The 27,887-nt window shown below is 36.5% G+C and overlaps 1 long non-coding RNA gene across 1 annotated transcript; it reads left to right on the forward strand.

The window, feature by feature from the left end:
* Positions 1-2,397: 2,397 nt before the first annotated feature.
* On the forward strand, positions 2,398-27,474 carry LOC118438618. The gene is made up of 4 exons (XR_004836950.1): positions 2,398-2,500; positions 3,258-3,415; positions 26,069-26,141; positions 26,206-27,474. It is a non-coding gene; the product is annotated as an uncharacterized LOC118438618 (long non-coding RNA).
* Positions 27,475-27,887: the final 413 nt, after the last annotated feature.

Here is a 27,887-nt window from a genome sequence, read left to right on the forward strand (position 1 = left end):
AAAATATGTTTTTCCCGGGTAAATTTTTGGGCTCGTACGGGCACTGCATGCAGGTAATGATTTTAACTGTCCCTACTAATTCAAGAAAAAATGACTCTATATACTATAATTATGTACGTACAAAGCTATAATTGAAAGTACTGGCTTATTTATTAGACATCTTTGCATGCCTTTATTTACAGTGTTTAATTGTTAACATTTTACGTCACTGCTCAGTACCCAGTCCCTGTCGAATTTTTATTGGACACATAAATTACGCACTTTTAAAAATAATGTCACTCTTCTGAAAAATTGAGTAACTCTGAATTCTGTATTAAATAAACTATATATGTAAATATACTAAACCTATGTAGGTAAAGTTGACTTGATAAGGGGTGAAGTTTACGCTGGAATTTCTGTAGTTTGTAGTTAATTTAAATTTCAGAGTGAATTTATTTTTTAAAAAATGGTAACATAATTTTTACCCTACAGTCAGGTGCAAATCTTTAGAGCCACCTTTATTTTCGTCATAAATTTTGACCGCGTCGTCATAAAATTACCAAATTGGGCTAAAATGTGTGGAACACTATCGTACACAAGTGACAGGAGCCGAAAAGTCGAAATACAACGCAAACTATTTTTTTCTTGCTAAATGTAAAAAATTGGGGGTGCAAAACTTTAGAGCCACCTAGTTTATTTTTCGAATTTATCCTCTGTTTATTCGTCTGAAAATGAGTTTGCATTTTTAACTAGTATACCACCAGTTTCTAAGCCGATCGGCGTTAATTTTGGGATAACTACATTTTTCCCCGCATTTATGTTCACATTGGAAGGTAATTATGACCATTTCTATATGAAGCTCCGACAGTCTTCTTCTATTTTATCACCATTTTGGTGAGGTCCAACTGTTTTCTCGTAAAACAAAGCCGTGGAGGACTATGTAACGATTTGAGTGTCGCCGGCGTACTACAAGGCAGGTGGAGCTTTCTCGTGGTACAGTGGACCGGGAAGGTGGTCATGAATTATGCCAAGATCAGAATGTGAAGAATCAAGCCAGAATGGGTGAAGGAAACTCGTTTCGCAAGAATGTGGGCCAATATTCGTCATCTAAGAGTAACGAAAAAAGGTTGTGATGTCAAGAACACCCATCTACGGGGCAGTCTCAGATCGTCCGCTGACCTCAGTTCTAGCCAAATACACTGTGGGATATTGCTAAGAAAATATAAACAAACATTAAGCTTACTCGACGCTGATAACCACTTCAAACAATAATTTTTTTAGTGTATAGCGAGAGAAAGGAAAAAAAGTGTGCCGACTTCATGCTGAGTAGAATGTGTTGATTAACTTCGAAGAACTGAAGTGTAACACAGTCCTAGATATCAAAACTATGTGTTCTAATTGTTTATAAACTGAACAAATGTATTTAATACCAAATTTTCCGGGTGGCCCTAAAGTTTTGCACCTCCTATTTTTTACATTTGGGAAGAAAAAAATAGTTTGCGGTGTATTTGGACCTCGTGGCTCCTGTGACCTATGTAGGATAGTGTTCCACACATTATATACCAATTTGGTAATTTTATAATGACGCGATCAAAATTTCTGACGAAAATAAGGGTGGCCCTAAAAATTTGCACCTGACTGTACAAAATATTTCCTGGCTAAATGAAATATGAGACAAAATATATATTATAACTCCCTGACATTTTACATGTTAGGATTATGTAGCCTGGATTGCATACAGATAAAAAGGGGTCGGGTCGAATTCCGAGTAAAATTCCGTGTGGATTTTTAGCCTCGAAGGGTTAATTATTTATACTCCCGTAACTCTTATAAATTTAGCCCACATTTCTCAGAGACGAAGGCCCTTTTCTTTGCCGTGGTCAACCACGCCGTCCTCTTTAATAATGTCAGGCATCGAATTTTTTTTCTCATTACGATTTCAACCTTTCTCCAGTAAAGTGCTTAGAAGTTTAGTATGAATTCCATTACAGAAATATTTCAACGCGTACAAAATAATTTTTCCGAGTAGTGTAAAGTTAAGTTTAAAGTTACATAAAATTAAGAAAAACAGTCGTACCTTTTGACAAGATTGAGATAAAAATGAGGGGACAACTTTGTACGGTAAGTAATTAGTCAATTTGTAGTACATACTTAATTTGCTTCTAATTATTTTAAGTAATTTTTTAATTGCTAAATTATACTATTTGTATTACTTGAAGTAAAAATTTAATGAGCGTTTAAATTTATCAATTCGATCGTTAAGTAGCGTGTAACTAACTATTAATTAAATTAAATTTAGTTTTATATCAATATATACGAAAGAAAGCTCGTCTCAAAAGTTAGGCAGCTTAAGAATAAATTTCAATTTTGATCTTTAGTTAAGAATAAATGTCATGATTTTGGTTTTTAAGACAATGATATGTTTTTAATTGCAGAAAATCCAACCTGACTCTGTCCACTTAAATGGTTGGACCTTCAGGGTACAAAATTTGCCATAATTTAACAATGCAATTATTTTCTGGTAAGAAAAGAAGTCCAACTGTTACAGCTTGTTTAGAAAATTTGAGCTATGCAAAGAACGCGTTGCGATTTTCTGATATCTTTTTACTAATAAATAATAAAATATATAAGTAGGGAAACGTCCATATATTACGTCATCATTTTAGTTTGTGAGTGGTTTAGATCTTCCTACCCTTCCCATGTTAAAATTCCTTATCCCTTAATGTTTACGTTGGGTGGGTGAGGGTTAAAGTCGGGAACTATTTATGATGGAATTTATGAATGGCCCCTAAATATGAGGAAATGATAACTCTCCAACCATTCAGGTTTTTCTAAACTCAATAAGCTTGCTGGAATTTTATTGCCAAAATTTAATTTGAGAAAATAAAAAAAGTAGGACAAGTGTACTTTAAGAAGATTTCCTTGATGGTAAAATTTTGAGGTAGCAGGCTAAAGATAGGTGTTTATATGTATGTAACTTTCACACGTTTTTCGGGTCACAAAGAACTTCAATTATGAATGCCTTTTTCAAATATGGATCTATGCTTTTGAAAATAATTCAACCTTTTTAAAGAGAAAATGGACTCTTAATTTTGCATGAAGTAACACAATTTAAATCAATGGTAGACTCTCATCCAAATTCCAAATGTATAATGTTAAGATAATTCTTGATTTAGCAGTGTACTTAATATAAAATTAAGAGGGCATTCACTGTTCACAAGGGTAGCATTATCTTTTGTAGTATTGTAAAATTGACAATTTCCCGTTTTGTATTTCAGATTAAATGAGACTCTCCCATTCATCACTGCCCCACGCCTGGAAATCTGGAAACTACAAAATATGTGAACCATCACATCCAGGATCGCCTTAATTTGTTAACAACCCTTCGCGAAGTTACCTTTTCTAAACTCTCCTCCAGTTCCTGGTCCTGCAACAAGTAATGTCTCATCTTCTAGTTCGCCTTAAATAGGTTAATTCACCTTAGCAAGAGAAATTTGCACGGATCTCTTTACATACTTTTTTTTAAAAAATTAGGGATAACTGCACAAATTATTTTAGCGAATTTTGTCAACAAAAATATTAAGTGGTCTTATTTATTTTTTTAGAGTTTGGTAAATTTATCTGGTTGAGAAATCCAGGTTTTATGGATTTATAAATAAGTCATCTGTCATGTGACTACAAACTGGAAAAGGTGGGCAGAATATTAACTAATTTGAACTGGGTTTCTCCAAGAAGTAAATATGTATGTAATGTAAATGATTTCGCACATTCGCAAATTTACATTGATGACTTCCTCAGAAAAGCGAAAACGAAACACACTTCGCAATTGAGAAAGTTAGGAAAGGGCTCGAATTTTTCAATGGGAAAAATTCATCAGAATGCTGAAATTTGTACATCAGCATTCCCCTCATCCGTTTCAATACGAGCATGTAGAAACTGATAGGTGATGGATGCATCTCACAATGGAGCAACACATCTCCGCGACAAATCTTCACGCACAATTTTCGGAAAAATATGTGGAAATGCTATTCCAGCAAATATACACATGTACGTAATACTAATTGAATAACATTGCAGCTCGCCATTTTACGCGCGCAGGTATACCTGCCTCTAACGCAGGGACTATCTGTAGTTTCCGATAGTACATAAGTGAATGTTAATTTTTAAATGCAAAATTTTTCCGGATATTCAGCCTTCATTGAAAAGTTATTTTGTCCTTGGTTATTTTGCCATAGAGTTCCGTTTTCCGAAAGAGAGAAAAAGCGTAGGTGTGTCGCACAGTTTCGTGAAGTTCAATACCGATACTATTCCTGCAGATAATGTTAGAATCTAACAGATAGATAGCTCCTAATGTAATGTGGCTGATCTACAGTGTTTGAAATGCTATTCGAGATATAAAATCCTCTGCTTGCCTGCAATGGTTCTGAATGATACCTGGACCTTTATTCTCATCTATCGAGTGGACATATGTATGTAGTAGCTGTAGAACTGGGTTTATATATTTTGACGTTCAGCATGAGTAGGTATACTATTCCATTCGTTTGTCATTAATAGACACAGGTTTGTCGTCACCCAAAGAACGTACTGACGATTATCGCTAGGACCCGTTTCTTCATTCTTCATATTTACTCTTGAACTTTTAACATTTTTAAAAATAATACAGCTCAGCCATGAGAATATTCATCTTTATTAAGGGGTGAAAGCCCTTTATAAGATCGTTATGTCCGTCTGTCCGTCCGTCCGTCCGTCCGTCCGTCCGTCCGTCCGTCTGTCTGTCCGTCCGTCTGTCTGTCCGTAGCTCCGATAACTTTTGAACGAAAAGACATAGACACTTGAAATTTTAAACGTAAACTCCTAACGTCAATGGACAGGACGAGTTCGAAGATGGACACTGTGACATCGTCACCTGTGACGATGACGTCGTCACAGTGACGAAAAGTGACGAAAAAGTGTCACTTGTCAGTTTTGGCATGTGACACGTCATTTTTAACTAATTTTCAACGAGGAATTCGAAAATTCAGGTCATTTTGTGTTTGGACGTCACCTGTGACGATGACATCGTCACGGTGACGAAAAGTGACGAAAAAGTGTCACTTGTCAGTTTTGGCATGTGACACATCATTTTTAACTATTTTTCAATGTCAAATTCAATGGTGACCTCCATTTTGACCTCAGAGGTCATGTAAAGGTCATAGGACATATCTATTTCAATTTCAACTGAAATTTAACCCCGAATTCAATGGTGACCTCCATTTTGACCTCAGAGGTCATATAAAGGTCACATAAGGGTTATCAACTGTTAAATTTGACACAAATAAGACACAAAAGTCGAAAACACGTCAGAAGTGTCAATCTTAACAAATTTTCGAACAATTTGATATTCACATTGACGTATGACACTCCTTTCACCCCTTGGTTACATGCGTTGTAACGGTTTATTTATAGAACACCTTAGCATGTGGAGTTAACTATACCCGAAAAATTGTTTGTTAACTAACAGGTATACGTATCAACCTCGTCATTCGATTCATATGACGAGTTGACATATTTTTTTTATTACAGACTAAAATTCGTCTTTAAAAACTGAAATTGCTCCTTCACAGGTTGATTGCCATTTCGCTTTCCCCAAGGCACGGTTTTACTAAGGCACAAATTGGTAGTGGTAGTTTGCTAATTGTGTTAAATAAATGACAGAAATCTGCTGGTAAAAGGATAATGTTAAAGTCATCAATTGAAATTACGAGATTTTTGTGGAAGCGTATTCTGAGAAAGGTTTGGAGCTCCATAAACTCAGTCCCATTATCGGATTTTAGTCGCTTTAGTCGTTGCCTGTTTGATTCTTGAAAAACCGAGGAAAGTCAGACTTTCTCTTCAGGAAAGACACATGCAGAATTGTGTTAGGTCGCCCTTCCTCATCATGAAGTACTCTGCCCCTTCAAGACCCTATGTAGGCTTCCTCCCAGAAAATTCGACATGGGTCAACTCACTCTCCTTTGGTCTGGCTGAGTTGGGAAGGGAAGTTCCGTAGCTTTCCTCAATGGACATTTAAGGAATTGGTTTCCCTCGTCGTTCAAATCTATTATGGAAAGTCCACTCATAGCTGCGGCGAGGATCGATTTCTTGATATAGTGAGGGTTGATGTGGCCAAGCCGCTGATGCCCGTGGCTGGGTAATGTACGCCACCTCCTCTCTTGAAGCACTAACCTAATCAGAAATGCTGAAAATGGTACTTCGGCATTCCCTCTGTCCCTTAAAATGCTAGCCTGTAGAAATCGATAGGTTATCGAACTATTGATTTGAGGATTTTAGCTTCAATTGAAATTCTTTATAACCTCGATAAAATGATGGTTTCGCAAATCGATCGCAATTGATGGGTTCAATAAATGTTAAGTAATGTTGTTCCTCATAAACTCGTGCCTCTTTCATATACATACAGAAGCAAATTTTCCAGGCATGACAAGTAATACGCTTTGGCTTGTTTATAATTTTTCAACCCAGATAACTTTTTAGGATGGTCAAATTCCTTACTAACCGACTACTTAATAACTTAAATTAATTGGGCCAAACATGGCGTACTCATTAATGATAATGAAACAAAGAATGCAGCTATTTAAACGGTTTAGTTAAATTTGTTGTAGATTTTATGTTGGCGACAAATTGTCATGCCACAGGTTAAACAATGGTACTGTTTGCGATATGGGAGGGGGGCATTAAGATTTTTCCATACCATAGGCCAGTTGCTGAAGGGCTAATTACGTGCGAATCTACAATTACAGAAATTTCCAGTCTGTTCAAGGAGGGCAAGTACTTATAACTTCACAATGATTTCCTAGCACTTCATGAAATTTTGCACACTCGCTTATAGTAAATGGTACCACTATAAAACACTAAAAATAAACAATTCATCATTGCCTAACTCATACGTTACTTAGGAATAAGCCCCAAAAGAGTAATCAGGAGAATTAATTAGGTTAGGTTAGGTAATCCCCACCCTCGTCGAATAATGGCAATGGAAATAGCTTGAAATGGAAGGGAAGAAAACAAATCTCATGATATAGTGATATACATAGTTGAACGATTTCTTGATATAGTGAGGGTTGAGGTACATATGTAGGCTGGCCGCTGCCTTGGTCTGAAGCCCATAACATAGACGCCCCTTTTGAGTTTGGCTTGGAGGCCTAGCGTCGTCTTATGCTTGTAGAATTTTGCATCCAGTTAACTTGGCAGGATATTAATATTTGTGGTGGAAAACAACGTAACAGGGGGGTTTCGTATTAAGCGAATACGTTATTAGTAGGTAATGTACCGCTTCGCTCGAACTCAAATATAAGAAAAGGTCCATAAAACCATATACCTAGGTAGACAGGAGTGTTTACTCCAATAAGTTGAATCAATCTTTAAATTCAAATGTACGAAAGTTTTAACGTAAATAAGTATTTAATCTAAATATGCAGGTAACCGAAAAAAAATATTTGGCAAAAATGTATGATTTGTCGAATAAATATAGGTTTTTGATACCCTTGGGATAAATTTTATGTACATACATAAATAACGTCATGAATTAATCTGTGTCCCGTTAACTCCAATTATTCATTTCGACGGATTGTCTAAACTTTGAGGGAACGAAGTTAGGCATTGCAATCAATACGAGCAGCAGGGTTGTAGTGGTTATCTTCTAGGCCACGTTTCGTAAGCAAATATCTTCCGAAGGGAAAATATTGAAAATTTTTAAGGTAAGGTAAACTTAACATTGAAAACTATCTGAGATTTCCGAGATTCTTGCTATAAATTAATTACAATTTAATGCATACTATATTTGCAATTTAAAATATGTAATTAACTTGTAAAGTAATTAATCTATAATTAATAAAAACACTTTTTATCAGATCGACATGTTTGTATATTCTACTGTAACCGTATAATTAATAACTGTCGTAATCTATAACACTTTCATACGGTTGTATCCATTGTATCGATAAGCCGAATGCAGGAAATATAATTCACAATTCTTCAAAAATTTGCTCGACGACTTCTGAAAAATCAACAGTTACAGCTAAGGAGTTGGATATTCTCACTGGTTCACCGCTTACCTTTATTTCATGCTTTAGTTCAAACTATATCGTGGCCAGAAATTATCTGACCAGGTGAAGTATAGTCTCAAACAATTGTTCTTTTCACATGAAAAACATTTTATTCACAAAAACTCTTATAGTATGATATAAACTAACGTCCTGTAGGTCCTCCAGACGATTTTGCATGTCTTGAAATTTTTTCCTCAAATTTTCTGACAGATTTTCCAAAACAGTTTTCAGAATTATTTTCCAAGCGTTTTAAAAATGTTAGATCTTGGAAGCAGTATCACGTGGAACTATTTCGTAGACCGCCTTAAACTTAAGCTAGGGCCATAAATTTTTAATTTTGTTCATGTCCGGGGTGCTCCGAGCCACACCCCCTTTGCTAAGGTGGTAAATAACCAACACTCGAAAAAGCAAGTAATAGTGTTTGAAGGGTGGGCTGGCACTCCATCCGGTTGATATCGAATTTCTTTCGAATTTGGAAAAAGTTGCTTAGTCTACAGAGTATCGAAGTACAAGGGCAAGATATGACCACGGAAAAACAGTACGTCCAAATATTGACAGCCAATAGTGATGTCCAGGTCCGTCGCGCCTCGAAACCAGAGCTAAATTTATTTATTTATTTATTTATTTATTTATTTATTTATTTATTTATTTATTTATTTATTTATTTATTTATTTATTTATTAATCAAGCTTGCTTCTTTACAAAAGCTCGTTATGCCTGACATATTGTCAGCATCTCATCTCAACCAGAGACCAAGATCTGGGAAAAGTGTCCAGTTTCGACCAGCCAGCAACAAAGTTCCAGCCAACCATTAAAATTTATTATGCTTGACTCTTGACCCATGCAGAAGCGTGAGAGAGTGCAAAGGCAGCATTATGTGAGATTGTAAGATACACGTATGTACATAGATCCTTAAGTAGTGGGGGAGAGAGAAAACGATATGAAAAGGTTGACATTGTAAAGTAGATTATTGGGTTTTGGGACAGCAAAGTGGAAGGAGGGAATAAACGGATAAGTAGTCAGACCACCAAATACTGCGTCTCAAGCTGCCTCTTTATTGGGACACAAATGTCCACCACTTTTTCACACATGAGTTTCATCCTCTCTCGAGAGAAATAAATATCACCAAGTCCACAACCACTGAAAATCATTTTATGCGTAGTTTATTCTTTTGCAAATAGTTACGTAATCGCACGCCCAATAAATAAATTAGCCACATTTACAAACATAATTCAGTCGTTTCTCATAATATTAATAATTTCACATTACATGAATTTGTCGTAAATTTGTCAAATAACTGAATAAATTAGGTGATATGTATAAATATAATTAGAGACTTAGTACAGTATAGTTTAGTGTCATATATAGGTTATGCAATTATGTACAACGAGTATAATTAAAATGTATTCGTACCTTTAGTTAAAATGTGGTTTCTTAGTTTTACTCTGAAAGTCTTCTTATCCGTACAATTTCTTATATTTATCGGGAGATCATTCCATGCACTAACAGGGTGAAAATGTATACTTCTCTCTCCGATTCTGTTTCTTGGACAGAAGTTACCTCTCAAATTAAGAGCGGATCTGGTTGGATATCTATAAAAAGTCATGCATTTTTTAATAAAACCTTCAAAAAATGGAATTTCGTTATTCTGTATTGAATATAAAAAACATAGAGATTTATAATAATAGTTTTGCTTAGGTAACATCCATTTCAGTTCGTTCTGCATTATGCTACAAATTGGTTCATAGCTTTTGCGACCTAAAATGACTCTTGCGACATGTCGCACACCTTTTTCAATTATTTTCAAATTTTTTGCACAAGAGGACCCCCATATTGCAATCATATAGTTTAAAAGTGAAATTAAGCATGCATTAAAAACCAATATGAGGTTCCTCTGCATCATTAGAGGTTTAAGAGGATATATTGACCGTGCTACATAATGGAATTTTCGGGATAAAGAATTTATATGGTTATACCAAGACATATTTGAGTCCAAAATGAGCCCAAGACTTTTTATCTGGTCTTGGCTTACTATTTTGACCCCACCAATGTCAATGCTAATCTGACCTACTTTACTCAGATTTGAGGCACTACCAAATACAATTAATTGACTCTTTCCCAAACTTAGTTTCATGCCGTTACGTTCCATCCAGTCAACCACAGCAGTCAAATCAGTCGTCAATTTGTCAATAATCTCATTTATCTTACTAGGGTGACCACTAATGCAAAGCTGACTGTCATCCGCAAATAACACCATGAGACAATGTTGCACCACTAATGGAAGATCATTAATGTAGACACAAAATACAAAACTGCCTAAAACACTACCCTGGGGGCATCCACGCACCGTGTAACGCACTCCGGAGATTTTCCCGTCTGGACCTTTGACAACTTGGGCCCTATAACTAAGATAAGATCTAAACCATTTAGGATTAACACCATACCAACTGAGTTTTTCAAAAAGTATTTCCCTCACGATGACGTCAAATGCACGCGACAGGTCTAATGCTGCTAATATACAAATATTACCTTTGTTTAGCTGTTCATATATGGATTCAGTAACAGCCACCATTGCTGTTTCGCATGAGTGCCTGTTCCTGAAGCCAAACTGCCCTCTATATAACATATTGTTGTCATCGAAGTGCTTAACAATCTGTGAATGGGCGACTTTTTCAATAACTAGAGACAAGAAGGGTTGCACAGCTACAGGACGATAGTGCGCTGGTTCCATTGGTGAATCAATTTTTGGCAATGGTGTAATAGACCCAGTTTTCAGACAATTCGGAAATTCCTCTTGCATTAATGACCCATTCACAAGTTTGGTAAGAGCATTGCTTATGCTTGGACACCTGATCGTATAATTAAGCATAATTGGTGCAAGACCTGTGCTGTCATGAGCCGTCCTAGTTCTAGTTCTCAGTTTGTTGTATACACGTATTAAGTCATAAGTGGTTATTTTTGTAAATTTAAATTGTGCGTCATAATCAAGTCCAGATGGTTTAGTGGGGTGCACACAATCAAACTCCTCATTCGATACACCTGCATAAAAGTCATTGAGTATATCAATATCCAGCGGATTATTAGTTTGATTCCTCATGAATAGTTGTTTTTTGGTTTTCCATACCCCATTCTTGCTAATGTCAGCATCAATTTTACGCCTACAGTCAAGCTTAAACATTTTATTTATGTGTGCATTCAATATCTTTAGTCGAGTCCTGGTCAGATGTGTGGGAAACTTTTTATGCTGTTCGTACAACTTATTTCTGTTTAACGTAAGTAATTTGGTATCATCCGACATGTAACGAGGTGTCGATGATTCCCTAATAGATTTGGTCAAAATAGGTGCGTATTCGTCAAAAAGCTGTATGTGTTTGTGTATAAAAGTCTTACATGCATCATCAATTGTTAATAAGTGTAACCCCTCCAAGTCCATTTCGACTACTCTCTCCGCCAGCCTCCTAGTATCCAATTTACGATACGACCTAAACTGAATAACTCTTTTTTTCTTTGGTACCCGAGTTACTAGCCTGTCTATTATTGTGGATTCATGATCAGATATAAATGGTTGATTCACACAGGTGCCATTAATATTCTTATCGTCATTCGATATGATAAGGTCGAGTCTCGCCTTTCCTCTCGTGGGGTTTTGTATCAGTTCCAGCAGTCCCAGTCTGTTCAATACATTATTAAATTTTTTGATGTGAGATTTGTGTGTGTCCTCAAGGTGTATATTATAGTCACCACATATGTAAAAATATAAACCTGTCTTAAGGTGTGCATGAAAAATACTTTCAAATTTGTCTATGTCAGTATTTGTCAATATAAACTTGGGGCGATAAAGACATGAAGCCATAAAAGATGAAACCATAAAAGATGAAACCATAAAAGACCTATATAGCACGGCCAATCCACCTCCCACTCCTGTTCTGTCCAATCTTATAATTGCATAACCTGGAATAGAGATAATTTGTACATTCTGATCAAGTTTCGTTTCAGTCATGCAGAATATATCAATGTTATTAGCATGCAAATAATCCGATAAATTAAAAATTTTATATCTTAATGAGTTAACGTTTAAATGTCCAATCCGTAATGGTCCTGTCGTCTTATCCTTAGGTATTGTAGGTTGAATAGTGCCCTGTAGTCAATCCTCCTCCATAATCGAGTTATCGCCAGCTTTATGCTGTTTCACCGCTCGTGTCTGTGATTCCGAAGACGTCGCATTATCGTTCCTCTTCCTCTTTGAATCCTGTCTGGTTGTCATTTTTGACGTCCTCTCTCTTGAGTAGTTGTCCTTCCACTCCTCCTGTTGTTTTCGCGTGAGATCACGACGCACGGCAATTGTTTTTAGATCTTGGTGGTCCTTTAATTTCCAGCAATTACGCAGCGCCTCCGACTTCTCCTGAGCGTTGCGTAGGGTGACCCGTAGTGGACGCGGGTGTGGGCTTTTCCGATTTGGATCCCCGATTCGGATATTTGGTAACGCTTCCGTCCACGCGGGCAGAATAATTCCCATCACCTTTGTCGCTGCGGCGATTCCCTCCTTTGTTTCCGGTACACCCATCATGACGATGTTGAGAACTTTATGTATTCGGCGGGTCTGTTCTTGCATTTCTTCCCGAACTTGAGCTATTTCAGAGTGCACATCTGGCGCTACTTCATCGATTTTCTTTTCAATCCTGTCCTGCCGTTTCTCCAAAATTGTTACCCTATCCACTATAGAACCCACTTTGTTTAACAGTTCTTTCGAGAGGTCTTCAAATTTATTTGATATGATATTGCTTAGGTTGGTGAAATTTGTCGCCAATTCAGCCGAACTATTTGTCATTGCGGAGGTGTCATGTGATTCGTCTTTCCTTGGGCTGTGCTGAGTAGGCATCCTGAATCAAAGTAAAGTGTGGTGACAGTATCTTTGAGGTATGACAGGATACAGTGGTTTGTCAACTTCGGCAGGACATATACTCAATGAATAGAACTTATCTGTATGTTTATAACATAGCGAGGTATGGTCCCAACTGGAAAGAGAACAAAGGTATTCCTCCGCCTTCCCTTCCAGAATTTCCGAAAAGTTTAGACCCGAATTTGCACACCCGTCCCGATTCTACCAAAGATTTCTTACTCACTAATAGACTGAAAAAGACTTCGTGCACAGTTTGATATATTTCACTGCTTCCTACTCAATGTTTCAACAATAGAAATTATATTTTAAACAAGAGCTAAAATAATGTGTATACGTGCTTCTTTCGTCCCCAATCCTTCTCTAAATACAAACCATTAAAGGTAGTCTCTTTTTTCTAATCTTCATCTCGCGAGATGAAGATCTCGCTTTTTACCGCGAGATTTTACAGCAAATAAAATAAGAGTACATATATCTTTTTCCATCATGGAGAAATCAGCTGTTCCCTTTTCCCGGTTTTTGAAACTTTCAGCCCTGCCCCCTCCGGGAAGGGGCGAGCTACATATATAGAACAAAGCTATTTGTATTTTTGCATTCACAAATATCAGCTCAAACTCAACGTCTTAATAAACCCTGATTTTTTGGTGACTTTCGACATCCCAGTTTTGGTAATTACATAGTCAGAAACACTCAAGTGTCAACGGCTGATTTCACGAAAAGTACTCATTAGAATTAAAAACGGATACGCACATTGGAAAGCCAATGCGATTTCGATTCCGAATCACTTTTCCGTTTCAAATTATTCGAAAAAATGACCCCAATAGAAAACTTTGAAATGAGGATGTCGGCGATTTTTTCCTCACTTCGAGAATGAGCAAAAATTCTTCAATTGAAAAATATTTAAAATACCTCAAACTCAAGTCTGACGTAGCCATGTGTATACTTAAAATGTGAGTAGAACCTTGGGCTACAACAAAACGTAAACCACACCCACCTAGAAAATCTTAAATAGCCCCAAAAGCTTTCAAAGCCAGAACCTGGCAAATGCACGATATATTTGTTAAAAGTGACCCCAGAGACCAGAGGGTCAAAATAAAAAATCATTATGCAGAGCATAAATAACCTTATCGTCAGGGTTTCGAAATGCGGTAACCATCATACGCTTACTACTTCTCAAAATTGAGAAAGATTAAAAACCCCAAAATTTTTCTTGTGAGGTACGCGAAATTTGTTATCTCCTGAAGACAGTTTTCCACTTGAGATCTTTCTTACTTTGAACGTATATTACAACCCGTAATCAAATTGTCTATGCGCTCCATATATGTAAGTTTCCTATCAAAAAATAAAATCCTTAAAAATGTCATCCTTGGATTTGCATGGAGAAAGTTAGTCCAAAAAGGGGAAAAATTCCCCTTTTCTACAGAAATCAGCAACCAAAGCCAACCATGATGCGAAAGTTGGCCTCTTGCATGGTGTATAATCCAGGATACATATACTACTCAAAAATAATGGTTGGACCTTAAAATCGGTAGTTGTTCCAAAATATGATGCAAAAGTTGTCAAAAAGCGGTTTTTTCCTCATTTTTGTGACTTTCACACACCGCATGGATATGGCCACAACAAACAGACCACATCCCTTTCAGTAACGACTAAGGGCTTAAATTAAAGATAATCGCATGGTCTAAATCCCCCGAGATAAGAAAGGTTTATAAAAAATGATTACTCGTATTCCCGAGCATTTTTTTCATGAAAACTAGTGCGTACTTTTGGCAGGGCCTGTTTGTCTCTTTTTTAATTGGCAATTTTCACATAAGATATTAATTTTGATGATTGAGCATTGTTTCTGGATTAGAATTTCATTGGCTTTCCAATGAAGGTAACCAGAAACTGATAAATGGAAAATTACAATATTTACAGCGTATTGCATCATTGACACTTGAGTGTTTCCGACTATGTATTGTCAAATACTAATTTCAGCGATTGTGCTTACGAAAATTCATCAGTTTTTTTCGATGGTCCCCCGGGGACCAGGGACCAGGGACCATTTTTTTCGATGGTCCCTCGGGGACCAGGGACCAGGGACCATTTTCTTAGATGGTCCCTCGGGGACCAGGGACCATGGGGTGGGGGACCAGGGACCAATTTATTGCGAGCTATGGTCTTATCATGTTACACAAACCAGTCCGTCGTCAATCGTATATTCGTTCATGTCCCCACGGCTTCTGCGATCACTGCTAAGAAATTGTGTAATAAATTTAACTAGGTCAAGGATTCAACTTTGGGCATAGTGTGAAACCCGGTGCAAAAGGTTGCTTATCTCAGCAATTTGACCCTTTTCTTATGTACACAATGCGTACAGGTTAATCGTTCCATGGAAAATGTCACAGAATGATGTAATGCCAGAGAGCACTTTGTATTCTACTTTTGTCACAAATATTTTGCACGGCCTGTTATAAGGGGCCCGATTAGTACATACATATAAGCATTTTCATGTAGGATATATGTACATACCATTACGGCAGGAGAATTCTTCCTTGTTGCAGAGATGGATACTTTGTCCATGAATACAGCAATGACGAGGATGAGTACATGGTGTTAATAAAGTTTCTGACCAGGCGAGATAGAGTTTCAAATAATTATGATTTTGACAGGCAAAATATTTTGTTAACGAAAACTGTTATAATATGTTATGCACTCATCCTTTGTACTCCGTCCAAACAATTTTGCATGTCCTGAAGGTTTTCCTTGTAAATTTCTGACCGATTTTCCAAAACAGTTTTGGGAATTTTTTTCAAAGTTGTTTTAAAAATTTTATTCTGGGAAGCACAATCGCTTGGAACCGCTTCGTTCCACGTCTTGCTTTTGAGGTGGGGCCCTAAATTTTCAAGTTGGTTTAATTCCGGGTTATTCCCGAGCCACACCCACTTCCTCCAGATCATAAACGCATTCTAGTTAAAAACTCAATCTGTAGCACATGAAGTTTGGGCTGGTGCTCCATCCGGTTGACATGGATTTTTTTAGAATTTGGAAAAAATTGTTTACTCTCCATAGTATGGAAGTACAATGGGAAGATATGTTCACCGTAAAACGGTCAGTCCAAATTTTGGCCACCAAAATTGACGTCCAATTCCGTCGCGCCACCAGACCTGAGCCAAATACAAACCATAAATGGCAGTGACTTTTTTCTAATCCTGTTGTCGGTAACCCCGTTTCTATTCGCAATTCGGTACCTCATATAGTGAGGATTCGCCACAGGATGACCATACATTTCGGTCGTGTGCGTACACAAAATTTGTTGACCCTTTATACGAGCAGTCAAATAGCGGTTTTCGCCGAGAAACTGGCCAAAATCAACTCGATCTGGAATATTGTTATTCGAAAAAGAGTTTGTTTCGGAGTTCTGGAAGATATTTGATTCCAATCACTGGTTTTTACATGATTCTGGATAATGGAACGACAGATTTTGTACCTAAGTCGTTAGAATTGATATGTGAGATTTAGGAGCGCTCCACACTTTATTTTCAAACTACCAGGTTTTCTGTAGATTATTTCTAAGATTGTTTTGTAAGTTATTCTCCCGAGTGTGGTGGGTCGCCTGACGTGAATAGCATCGCTAATTTAATTCCAGTTCCTCCACAACTGGAAGGTATTTCTGGGAACTCAATATTTTCGAGCGATTGGTAACACCTCGTCGTGTATATCCAAAGGTGAATGAATTTTTATAATTTTTTCCACACTTGAGCATAGACATCTGAGGGACATTGTCAGAAAAAATTAGTACCGAGAAAGCAACACCAAGAAAGTTTCAGCAACTTTTGTGCGCGGGTATGCGGATTTTTTGGGGTGGTCAGGAACTTTATTAACACTATGTAACCATACATGGACTTTAATGTTGCCAAGATACTTCTCTAAAGATAAGTATTTACACATTTCCTTCTACCTATCCTATGTAACTTGCTTTATTTTTTCACTTCGTCCGTCCAAAGATAAGCTTTGGGTTTATCAATATTGTATCATTCATTTCCTGACTTTGATCAAAACCTTCCTTTGCCTGGTAAAGGTAATCTTGACCGGCAAAATGATCTGTATACCCAAATGAATGTCCAATCATTAACCTGTAATTAAAGAAGTCAATCAATAATAATAACGGGAAATGTACTTATTATTCGTGAATCAGTTGACATGAATGTGTAAACCATGTTCTAGTTCCCAATTTATTTGCACCGACAAGGTACTGACGCATTCTTTTTTAAGTAGATATTATATCTTGAGGTTCCCAAATTTTGATTTGGAAATTTGAGAGTGATACTATCTGACGCCATAACGGGGAGACTTTGTAGTATGGTGGTTAAAACACTGAGATCTGAGAGTTCTGGTGAGATAAAAAAATATTTAAAGGGAATTGCGATGATTTTCGCACATTATGAATTTTTTGAGGGAACTATTGAGACCTCGGAATTGTTATATAGGCCCGAGTCTCGATAATTGTTAAGCTTCACGAACAAATCCAACTGGCCTTATTATATCTGGCCTTATTATGAATTATCATTCCTATTTGGACGTAATACTGCGTATGTAAATCCCATGTGCACCATTACCTAAGCCTTTTCACGTTGCCGAATTCTCTGTCAAGACGACTTTCTCATTTGGGGTCAAATAAATTGTATTTTCTTCAATTATGGCAATTATGAATTGCGACTAAATTATTTCGAGGTGTACTAATTTGGACAATTTTTTGAATTGGTTTCGTTTGCAATATCCAATGATACAGAATGTAAACTTTAACGAGGCGTTTAATTGGATAAATGCGTGGTATATTTATGAACCTACATATTTCCCTCTTCCAGAGACACATTTTCTTCTGAGCCTATTTTAAGGAAGTAAAACTATGTTGCGTGTACTGCCCGACATCGCAATGCACAATTGTTATATGCAGAATCGTAATCATGCATACAATTATTAAAAAAATTTGAACGAATGTAAAAGATCGAATGATTAGAGATACGTCAATTTAAAAATCCTTTTAAATATCCTTCTGATTTGTATAGAAAGAAGTGCTTCCAACCAGAAGAAGCTGTTTGGAAGTCATTTTCAACTATGGTACATATTACGCTGAAGAAATGTTTATAATTTCTCAATATTTGCAGTCGTTTATCGATAAATACATATATATAATTCTAACAAGATCATACTAATCGCATGTATGTATGTCTAAAACATGAACAGCCCTTGCCCACTCATTAAATTACTGGCTGGCACGCAGTACACTGTTACTCCGTTAATGAGTAAGGCATTAGCACCCAAATGAAGCTTAAGATTACAAATGTTTGGTTTATGGATGTAGTATCAAAATTCCTGCAATACTTGAGAATCTCATGTTTCCAAAAACCCGCCCATGAAATTATTGCTAATCTAGCCTTTCTCTCTTATTTTATTGCATTTTACCACAGCTATGAGATCAGTTTGATTCGATACTCATTCACCGCATGTTCAATCCAACTCTCTGCACTGTAGTCAAGATAGTTGGTTGATTTAATTCATTCGAAGCTAATATATTCGTGTCGCTCATTCCTTTGTAACTTCAACACTAAAACTACTTTCTCTGAAATATTTTCATGTAATTTAAGAATTTTTCCAACTATCAGCATGAAATACTGGTTACATACATACTTCTTAAAGGCACAATTTTGTTTTTCGTTTGAGACGACGTCTTGGTATTCCAGTCAAAAACCATTTCCCAGTCCGATGAAATTCTTAAATTGCATAACTTTTGCATGTGTTCCGTTCTGCGTAAGAACTTGTCAATGTCAATTAATAGTTCCTGCACTTCTCTCGGATTATGCATGCTTTTGGTAGGATAACGTAGTATTACATAATAAATATGTATCGTATATGTGAGCTATAAATTTGCTATTCCGTGTAATAAGGTAAGATTAAGTTCGAATTTAGAATTCGTCAAACATTATCTTTATGGATTCTCTTTCCTTATAGCTTTCTGAATCGCACAATCTAATTTATAATGAATTTGATTATAATGTAATAATAATGATTACGTCGGTTTCTTTATGTACTTTACATTCCCATGAAACGTAGTACAAATACACTCTAAGAAATTTTATCACCAGCGCAGTGGTCATATGTGACTCTACCGGCAGGTGGCAGAAGACCACCGGAGGGTGGATGCCCATCACCAGCTTAGTGATGATCAATCACCGTTCGGTGGTTGCAGCTGTCACCATTCCGGTAGAGTCACATATGACCACCGCGCGGTGATAGTTATCACCAGGTTTCTTAGAGTGTACCAATACTCTAGGAAAAACGTAGTACATTGGTTCTTCACTCAACCACAAATTACTTGATCGGTTATGGTAATATCCGATTTAAGATTAAACATATGCTTTTACACACATTACCCCTCTCCAACTTCGGGTTCATACAAGTTAGATGAATATTTTTACCTGGTGTAGTTGAATCCACAAAGTTAGAAAATGTGTTAATGTTAGACATTTCTCAATTTTCCGCCTGTTTAATTCTGGAATTGGAACGCCATTAACATTATTTAGAACTTATTCCCATCATATCAAATTTAACGGGTGAATCTAATGTAATTTAATCCCGGCTATAAGTTTAATACGTATTAATTCTACCTAATTTATTAGACGATGTGTTGACTATTTTCAGTTTGTAAGTATTCAGTTTTAAACAGTTGTATCGAACATTTTCCTCGATTCATTTCAAAAAGTGCTAGGTGGAACACAGCATGCAATTCTCCAGAATAAGGGGAAGTACTTATCAACCGGTACGCTATTAATTTCGTTGCTGATTGAACCTGATAACATCTTACCAGGAAATAAAACCGCATGCTTGGGAGCAAATAGCTCACTGTAACAACAGTGTATCACTAATTTAGCATAAATTTCCTTATTTGGTTTGTTAGGTTTAAAACGGAACTGTACCGAGAGCGGTAATGCAAAAATTCTGCAATTTAAAATTTGTCAGTTGTTATTGTACAGCCTCGCTAAGATTTCCAGTTTTTTGGGACCTTGTTTTTTACATGGGTTTGTTGAAAGAGTAAAATTTTGAAAAATGAATTGTTTTCGCGTGACGTGAAACGTTGTTCGAAAAATATGAAACTCGTAAAGTATTTTTATCCCATTGTTGAATCTACCAAATGCGAACTGGTTGCTCCCATATTTAGACTAGGGCATCCAGAATCGGAAAATTTTCAGAAACCGGTTTTCGATTTTTCCGATTTTGGCAAACTTTCGTAAAACCGGTTTTCGATTTTTCCGATTTTGGCAAACTTTCGTAAAACCGGTTTCCGATTTTACCGGTTTTTAAAATTTTCGTAAAACCGGATTTCAGTTTTCCCAAAAACCGGTTTTCAAAATCGGTTTTCTACGAAATTTTTAAAATTTGTTAAATATAATATTGTAAAATTTAAAGCTGAACAAAGCATTTTGGGCATTAAATTGACAGATATTTCAGAACAATTAATTTTTGCATGAAAGACAAGATATGACAAATATTTAGTGGTTTTGAAACAAATTTTGTCCAAAATCGAAAACCGGTTTTCGAGTGTGATAAAACCGGTTTTTGACAAAACCGTTTTTTTAGAAAATTGTGAAACCGGTTTTCGGGTAGCTCGAAAACCGGTTTTTAACCGGTTTTACAAAATCGGAAAAACCGATTCTGGATGCCCTAATTTAGACTGACTAATTTCCCCTGATTCGTTACGAACTTAAAAAACCTATCAGTACAGCTTTGCTTAGCCCGAACCAGGAATGATTAGTAAACCCATGTTTGTCAGTAGTTTTCTATGAAATTATGTGCTACTATTTTGCACTAATTCTTCCATCAATCCTTCGTATTACTAGGCTCCAAATTCTAAAAATATTTACTATCCCTTCCCTTGACTACTTCCTAGTGGAGGTCGTCTCTATAGCCCCCCTGGTTAATTTTTGTTCATATTTAACTTCATGTTATTTCGTGAAAAAGCAGTATGGAACTCCTGTCCAAATTTCAGCTTTCTATATTAATTTCTGAAAATCGGTGGGGGTCACCCCATAGGGTCCCTCTAGATGAAAATTTTACTTCACTTCATATTCTTTCATTACGGGCCATTAGCAGCCTCTATACCAAATTTCAGCTCGATTGGATGATTTTGAAAAATCGGTATGGGTCACCCCTCGGGTACCTCGGGTGGACAAATTTTCCTATTTCACTTCATATTCTTTCATTAGGAGCCATTAGCAACCTCTGTACCAAATTTGAGCTTTCTATGACGATTTTGAAATTTTGGTGCATAATACCCCACCCACTCCGAAGACCCCCACCGGTCAACCACTGGACCGACGTCGCCCATCTTCGAACTCGTTTCCTAACTTTGTCCAATATGCATATGGTAAAAATTTCAAGTCAATCGGTCAACTCGTTCGAGAGTTATCGAAAGACAGACAGACAGACGGACATGACAATTACATAAGCCCTGGTTCGGGCTAAAAAGTAAAAATTGCAACAACTAGTAAACTCATCCACGGATATTTACCCAGCCTGGAAGCGAATTCTAAGTTTTCCTGTGGATTTCTGTTCATATACGTAAATTCGAACTAAACCATAGATTGTGTTGGATTCATTTATAAGGACAGTATGGGAAACATATTTTGTTTAAAATAATTTAAAAAACAATTAAAAAATTTAGCATGTAAGTTTGAAGTAATTTTTAGGATTATTTTCATAACTATTATTTAAATTTGCGTATTGTTAATTAATGCAATGTTTCTAAGATTATCAGCCGTAAAAGTTAAACATATTGAAAATTATTGACCTAAAATAAGATTTTGTTCGGATTTAGTTCACGTGGTTTAATAAATCTTATTAATCCTTTACAACTAAGTACATATTCCAATGTGATCTAAATTTATTTCTCATCGTAGTTGTGTGCCTTGTAATATCTTAATCTACCAGTTTTACCGTTAGTGCGAACATGTTTGTGCATCTTTCATATTAAGTAGCTATAAAAATATATAATGTAAACACAAGTATGTATGTATATGACACCAAAGTAGCAATCATACACTGTAAAGCATCCGGCAGCGTCACGTCACATACGCACTCCTTACTGGTATTGATACGGTAATAATTCCCTACCGGATTGTTTATAGTTTGGTAAAGATTTCATTACCATCATATTACTACATTGCTACGGTCGATATTACCCATGCCGGTAGAGTCATACATGTATGAACTCCGGCCAGTAATGATTCAATACCAGTTGCCAAAAAGTGTATGTACTACTAATAATCAGCGAGCAGCGACAGGTGCATACATATTCTGATTCCAGCGATGAGAGCCAATTATCAAAGGTATATAAGTGCATAATTTTTATCTACAATACTTATGCTTATGTATGTATGTAACTGTGAGCGACAAACTTTGTACTCGAGTACAAAGTTTGTATATTCGGGTATACTCGGGAGAAACGGACACGGAGCAAAAAATTCAAAATTGGTCTGTGGCGTATGTAGGTACGTAATAAAGTTTTAAACTTCCCCATACCTGAGAAAACAGTTATACCTAGTTGTACATAGAACCTTTTTTGTTGTACCGACCAGCTTAAACATGAATCATCGCATTCAGCGTCATATTAAACAAACTACATTCATCAAACATCAAAATATGTAAATATCTAGATCCTCATTTGCATGGGTCAGCAAATGAACATGAAATCATTACTTGGTCAATCCATAATCTTAAAAAATTCAGACGACTCACAATTCAAGGAGAAATATCAGTTTTAACTCAATCATACATATTTATGTAAGCAGAGCCGATATTTCTTACCTCTTTTACGCAACTGTAGAAGACTAAAATTACGGTTAATGAAGGCTGTAGGCTTTTCGTGTTTGAATTATTTATTTTAAAAGAATCACCTAAAATAAAACTTAGAATACATATTATCCGTTTTAATGCAGAGCTTTGTGGTCAGTCGTTTAGTCCGTATTCAAGATTGCATTTTCCTTCTTTTTCTTTGCTGTTGGGGGACGCACACATATCACGTGATCAAATAATCGCCGGTTATTATGACCTACCATGACAAGCCTAAATCCAACATGATACATGAAATCCAGATAGAATAAATGTGGATAAGACGAAATGTGGCTGAACATAAATATCGAACTGCTAAAACGTGTATGTCAGAAATCAGGACATCTGCCTGAAACAATTACCTTTTCCACATTTTCTTTGTCCACGTTTTCTTTTTATCCATGTTTCGTTCATTCGTCCATATACTTTCATGATTATTTCAGCGGTGGTAAATGTTCCTTCCTATCCACATTCTGTTGCTAATATGCCGCTCAAAACTACTCACTCACCTATGTAAATATTTGGTGACGTAATATACGGACGTTCCCTTGTACAGACTAAAAATAAACGACAATATTAAGTACAATATATATATTTTTTATTCCTTGACTAGACATTACATACGTAAGGAGTGTACTCACGTCAAACTTCACATATCTCGCAAATTGAGCATAGCAACATAACCTGCGAATTTTTCCGAGATATGCGAGATTTCGCAAAAATTTTGCTGGAAAACCATGGGATTTTCTTTGCAAATTTACCCAGCAATTGAGCTTGTTCTTATTTCGCAAGATTATTTCGCAAACTCATGCTCACCATCGCCAGCAGCAGAAATGAAAGAAATCCATCGAAACATTACCAAAATAGGTGTTCTTCAGTAGATTTTCGAGATTTGCGAAGTCATATTTTGCGAATCCCATCACGACAGAAATATTTTGATCTTCGGAAGTTTGCTAAATAAGTGGCCATGCGAAATAAGACGTTGTCGTGAGTACGCCCAATATTTAACTTTGTCTTAATCCGCATTAAACTTACTATTCACGAGGTTGAATTGTTGAGTGGAGAACATAAACGGAAATTTTGCATTTAGTCTAAGCGTATATAATTTATGCGAATTTCTCAGTTTTTAAGCACATTCTAACATTTGTCATGGCTATTCAGACAACAACTTTTTGAAAATTTTTCCCGAGATAAAAATTCTGACTGCAGATATACTTATTTGCATAAATATTTTATCCCTTGAAAAACGAGTTTAGACCACAAAATGGTTGTAACTAAAGGAATGTGGAAAGCGTTAGACGTTTGGCAGGTGAAGCAGGCGAATATTTGGAAATGTCCGATCGATTGGGATTCAAAAGGGAAGAAACTAATTTATTATTACTTCTCTAAAAGGTTGTATGTTTGGTCAGGTGTAATTTGTTGCATCGCAGGAAACATATTTATTTCCCTGGTTCTATTTATGTGCCATATATTTGGCTATATTAGCTTGTCCTTTATTCCAACCATCGCACTAATCATAGCAAACGTTTGGTTAGCATTTACACTTGCGGCAGAATTAGTTTTACTAAATACGGGACAGGAACCAATTTCAGCATATAATGCGATAATCAGGCTGGATCAAGATTTAAGTGCAGGTAGGTGCATTCGATTGCTTAAGGTTGTCTTTTATGCGGGTTTTAAATTTGAATTTGAACATCTCAAGTTTCCGTTCTTGTGGATATGTCCATATTCCATACTCAAAACAAAAATTTGTCAAATCAACACCGCTGGTTTTACTTAACCGCCATGGTTACAATTGCGATTCGGAGTGGTAATGAAATTTTTCCGTCCAGTCATAACATTATACTACCGGTATCAAAATCATAATAAATAACTTGGATACAACATTTTAACCAAGGCGGTTAAGTCATATATTGACACCGGCGGTGTTGATTTGACAAATTTTAGTTTTGAGTGGATATTATCTATATAGATCCCATATCAGTAAACTCTCATTTTGCTCCACCCAGAATATGAGGATGTGGTCATGACGTCGATATTAATGACACAAAATGGGGAAACCTGAGACAAAATTTCAAATTCAAACCTTATTTAGATGCAAGATTACACTCTCAATACTTTTTTAACATATAATTGTTACCGGCAGAGGTACTACAGAGGCAGTGTGGTTACACTATAGTAACAAGTTTTCTTCTGAGGGTAAAAAAATTGCCTCCGGTATCGGTAATATTTTTGTTACTTGAGCGTTGACAATGCCGTCTGAGAACTACTGAACAAGATTTAGCCTGTGTATATACATATGTATGTTACCCTTGGTGAGAATTTATTACCCAAGCGGTAGAATTGCATAGTACCTTAAAAAATTATTGGGTGTACGCTTATTCCTTGTATTGTATGTATGTAATATGTGGGGGGATCAGACTACTCATTAATAGAGACAGCCAGGCCAGCGGCGGTGGCACATTAAAGGCTAATTGCCGACTTGCCTAAGGACACTTGCGTTTAATATTGCGAATTCTGCCATTCGCGATCGTTTAAAAATCTTCCAGCTTTAGCAATAAACCTGTCTAATCTGGCAAACGGCATTTCAAGTAATTCCTCGGAGGTCAGATAAAGCCCTTCGAGTACTACCAGTCTGGTCGTCGCAAAACAATCACACTCTGTAAAAAAGTGATACCGTTTCCTTCCCCTGTCCACATAGGCAGCCAGGGGACGACACCAGGTTCAAATTATACAAGTGTGAGTTCAAAGTATTATGCCCGGTTATTACCTGAACCAGTTGGCGCAGTGAATTACGTTTAATTTTACAATGTTCCCCAAGTTTGCCTGATATGGCTCCTAAAGAAAAAGTTTTGTCTGCTTACACAGATGAGTATCCTGCTACCAAGATTTGTGTGCTTGTTCAGGCCACTCTCTACAGGCCTTTTTGCGGTCCGATTTCCCAGGCCCGCAAACGGTTACACTCAAAATAACCTGGTGTCAATCCAGTGCGGTGTTGTCACATATAGACACCACGCGGTGTTAATGCGGGCAATTAACACCGCGCGGTGTCTATATGTGACTTCACCGCGCTGGATTGACACCAGATTATTTTGAGTGTACTTTACTAGAGAGCTTATTATAAAGGTCCATGTGCGACATAGGCCCTTTGAATCCCCTCCCATACCATCCCAACCATTAGTTGAGAGAATTGAGCCTTGAGCATTGAAAATTGAGACATTCTATTCGTTGTATTCCTTTTTAGGTGTCCTTCTCACCGCTGGGAACAAAGAGCAATCGGCACCAAAGCCGAGAGACCTGCCAGGGCTTAGTCTCACGTTAGTCGTCAATTATGAAACCCTATTTCCATTTTTCGTAATCCCATTCCTCCTTTACTTTCAGGTTGACCCGATGACCCAGTTTTATCAAAATATCATCCTAAAATTTGTCACGCATCATAGTTTTTTCATGGACATAACTTCAAGATTGATTAGTTTCATATTTTTTTCTGTATCAGTGTTTGAATCATCTAGATTTATTTCCGGGATAATTGTCATCCTTACAATTGCCGCTCATTTAGTAGTTGATTGCATTTTACACCTGGATACAATTTTTACACATTGGAGTTGTAACGGATTTAATGAAATCCTCGGCCGATATGCCATTTTGCAAATAATTTTGCAAGCTTCGTATGAAATTACGAGTTCTGCAGTAATACTTTGCATGTCAGTCGCATTTTTGAGTTTAATCAGTTGTAATTTTGTGTGTCTGAAAATGTATGATAAGTTTCCGATTTCAATTTATTTAGTAGCGTTCACCTTATCTGTGGTTGTTTCTGTACTACTTAAGGTAATGATGAACATAATTGTGGACATTTACGAGAACGGTAAAGTTTTAAGGGCTAAGTTGCTCGTGGAATTGTGCGAGCTGAGAAATATTAAGTATTTCAAGAGAAAGTTGGCCAGTGTGAGGGTGGTCTCGTTGTACGGCGGATTGCTGGGATTTAACGTGTATAAAGTGCATACATATGTGAGGACGAGGTATTACTGGGAAATTGTGGATTATACGATCAATTTGTGCTTGTCGGTTGAATTGTAGGGTGGACTTTTACGATTGAAAGAGAAGGGGTTAATATATAGATGTGCAAGAATTTTTTAGCGTAACAATAGTAGTTGTTTATCAAGTAGTTATAATTGACAACTGTCCTTAGGCGCAATGTTTAAATTATGTACATAGATAATTACGGATAGAAATATGTATATAGTTCTAAATAGGTGCAGACATACCTAAAATGTTTATATCCATGTCTAAAGGCATTTTGGACCGGAAAAGATGATATAATTGAAACCATCTCAAATAAAAAATTGGATAACCTGCATTAATTAACAATGAGGGATCCTGGATGTAACTAATGTCTCATCGTTTATGTATACATGTCCTACTTACATTTTTACACACGTATTTTACGACATATCATGTCGGATTTACATACACAGGATGCAACTAAGCTGCAATAACCCATTTATATCGAAAGGTTCGTGCGTAAGTAACAAAAAAATACGATCTGAGAAATTGTCCGTTGTAGCGAGACATTTAAACCACCATGTTATATGTACATATGTAATTTGTTTATGGTACTATATCTTTGATTCAATTATAATACTAAATAGGGCACATTATTTGCATAATCATAATTCATCTTTGTAAATGAATTATGTGGAAAATAAATAAAATTATCTATATTATTATAACCAAATTGTGTGCAGAAATATTTCGCGATGTAATTTAATGTTTTGAACGAAAATCCAATGCAAGGATTAATATATGCTAACGCCCAGGGTGCATAAACTTTTTTGTTGTCCGTGGTTTCACCTAAGGGGGTGATGCAAGGATGAATTTTTTTCAAAAAAATTAAAAGTTCGGGAATTGCATGCGATTTTGCTTTGAATTTAATAATTTGAATTTGGGTGGTTTCCATGGCAAAATCGCATGCAATTCCCGAACTTTTAATTTTTTTGATAAAAATTCATCCTTGGATCACCCCCTTAGGAGAAACCACGGACAACAAAAAAGTTTATACACCC

Source organism: Folsomia candida, unplaced genomic scaffold, assembly GCF_002217175.1.
Source record: "Folsomia candida strain VU population unplaced genomic scaffold, ASM221717v1 Fcan01_Sc023, whole genome shotgun sequence".
Classification (NCBI taxonomy): Eukaryota; Metazoa; Arthropoda; class Collembola; order Entomobryomorpha; family Isotomidae; genus Folsomia; species Folsomia candida.